The sequence below is a fragment of the Mus caroli genome, unplaced genomic scaffold (genome assembly GCF_978045245.1).
Source record: "Mus caroli unplaced genomic scaffold, Mus_caroli_1 scaffold_9, whole genome shotgun sequence".
In the NCBI taxonomy this organism is placed as follows: Eukaryota; Metazoa; Chordata; class Mammalia; order Rodentia; family Muridae; genus Mus; species Mus caroli.
Genome location: NW_028227264.1, coordinates 69,178,088 through 69,181,112, shown reverse-complemented (window position 1 = coordinate 69,181,112; position 3,025 = coordinate 69,178,088).

Genomic DNA, 3,025 nt, shown 5'->3' with positions numbered 1-3,025 from the left:
CTATACTAGTAATGAATCAGCTGAGAAAAGAAATCTAGAAAGCAGTTCTAGTCCTAATAGCTTTAAAAGGGGGGAACTAGAAAAACTTGACTGGGGACTGGAGAGAGCTCAGCAGTTAAGAGCACTGCTCTTCCAGGGGTCCTGAGTTCAATTCCCAGCAACCACATGGTGGCTCACAACCATCTATAATGGGATCCAATTCCTTCTTCTGGTGTGTCTGAAGACAGCGACAGTGTACTCACATTAAATAAATAAATCTTTAAAAAGAAAAAGGAAAACTTGACTGAGGAAGCAAAGGCTTCTATGATGAGATATTTAAAATGTTAACAGAAACTGAGCACACAAAATGAAAATGCTGTCCTTGTTCCTAGCAGAACACCGGTGAACATTTCCATACTACTCAAAGCAATGTATAAAGTCAACACAACCTCCATCAAGACACCATGTATATATAGTCTTTGCCTATCTAGGAAAAAAAAAGTCTAAAATCCATATAATAGCAAGGCATATCCCAAATAGCCAAGTTAATCTTCATCTGAAAGACCAAAGACGGATGCATTTCAATACCTGAGTCTATAGCCTATTATTGAGTTGTAGTGACCAGAAGATAGTAACAGACCAATGGGACAAAATAGACATGTCAGAAAAATCCCCACGTATCTATGGCCAGCTGATTCTCACCAATATCATACAGATGTTGGAGAAATAAGAGTCCCTTCAGTAAGGGGGGCTGGGAGGCTGGGAGGCTGGGAGGCTGGGAGGCTGGGAGGCTGGGAGGCTGGGAGGCTGGGAGGCTGGGAGGCTGGGAGGCTGGGAGGCTGGGAGGCTGGGAGGCTGGGAGGCTGGGAGGCTGGGAGGCTGGGTGTCTACATGCAGGAGAGTAAAACTCAAAATGGACCTAAGACCAGTATTCTGAAACTACTAGAAGAAAATATGGAAGAGACAATTCTAGGACCCCAAAGGCACAGGAAGCAAAAGCAAATATCGATGGCTGAGATCAACATCCCATGAAAAGCTTTCAAAAACAGCACAGGCAGCTATTATGGTTAGGATTTTACTGCTGTAAACAGACACTGGGACCAAGGTAATTCTTATAAGGACAACATTTAATTGGGTCTGGCTTACAGGTTCAGAGGTTCAGTCCATTATCACCAAGATGAGAGCAGGGCAGCATCCAGGCAGGCATGGTGTAGGAGGGGCTGAGAGTTCTACATCTTTATCTGAAGCCTGCTAGCAGAATACTCACTTCCAGGCAGCTAGGATGAGAGTCTTACAGCCCACACCCACAGTGACACACCTACTCTAACAGGGCCACACCTCCTAATAGTGCCACTCCCTGGCCTGAGCATATACAAACAATCACAGAAGCCATCAACAGAGATCACTCCAAAACAGGAGAAAAATGTTTTCTGACTAGTCATCTGACAAAGGGTTAATGTCGAAAATATATTAGGAACTCAAGAAACTTAGCAACAAGAAAACTAATAATCCGACTAACAATGGACAAATTATCTGAAAGACACCTGTCAAAAGAAGAAATACAAATTCACAGATATATGGGAAATAGTATCATTCACTGTCAGGCTACACAAATCAGAGTTGCAGCGAGGTAGTTTCTTTTTCCCTTCAGAGTATAGTGTAGCCAACAATAAAATTACGTTGTCAAGAATACAAAGACAAAAGAACTCTTACACACTATTAGTGGGAGGGTAAATTGTAATTATGTAGAAGCGTATGGGCTCGAAAAGAAAGACGGACTCTACCAGATGATCCACTTTCCTTCTTCTGCTTATATGAGAGGATGGCAAAGAGAATCCTACATATCATAGTAAATATGCTTCTATTGATGACTAAGTTACTCTGCAACAAATGAATAGATTATAATGATTACTAAAGGAAAGGCAGCATGGGAGGAAAGGTGTCTGGATGTGGCCAGAGCCACGCACAGTCTGTAAAAGGAAATGGCACATGAATCTGCTTACTATGTACAACGAATGTGTGTTAATGAAAATTCCCAATCTGCTTTTGTCAATCCTTTGTATGGTACCGGGTAACAGATGCCTGTTGAGTCACCATAACGGCATCTTCTGTGAAAAACTGATCATCTTTGGCTTCAGTGATGCCTGTGTAAGGCACATATCGTAATCTGTCATGTGGTTAGTTCTTAGCAGAAGGGAGCCGTGATCATAAGGGTCTATCGAGTTGGTTTTCACATACTTTGGGGACTTCCTGATGCCGACATTCCAGGCATTTGGATCTGCAACTCCAGGCCAGGATTGTTCTCTGCAAGGATGGTACTGAATTTGGCATCCACTTATCTGGTCCTTTCGGGACCGACTTGATATGGGTCTAGGCTTTTCTTCTACTTCTGTAACCAACCATTGCCATCCTTAATTGCTTTTCATTAGTATGTGATGCTACTACACTGTGTCTTAACAAAGAGAGCTAAAATGTCATGTCTGTTCCAGCTAGAATGAAAGCTTAGTGTCTTGTGGGAACTCACAGTGGACACCCAGCAAAGAAGAATCATACAGAAGGAGCCACATAGATTCAAGTCACACTGGATCTGGCTGGAGTTACTAAAGAAATTAAGTGGCTATTGATTGACTTAGGTGGAGTAAAGACCCCTCCCAGCCCACCCTTTTGAAGGCACAATGGTGCTGAGCAGAGCTCTGTGGCCACTCTAGTGGCAAGGCTAGATAGATGTAGCATACATATAATAGATTTTCTCATACTATCCTGCTGTATGAACTCTGTTTCTATAGAATGCTTTTACTCCTCTGGGAAAAATGCCTCCACCTGCCCAAGATGTTTCCTGTCTCCTCCTCTGCAATGAAGCTTAGCATGTTCAAGGATTTTAAGGAGACAACCCTATCCAGCCTGGGGGTCTCCTGAGCACGTCTGGTGGTAGCAGTAAGAAATCCTCTATATGTTTTTCATTGTTTGTCTGTCCTTGTTTTGAACTTGGAGCTACCCTAAGAAAAGTGCCACCTATGCCAGTAAAGGGCACTTTTGTGCAGGGTGA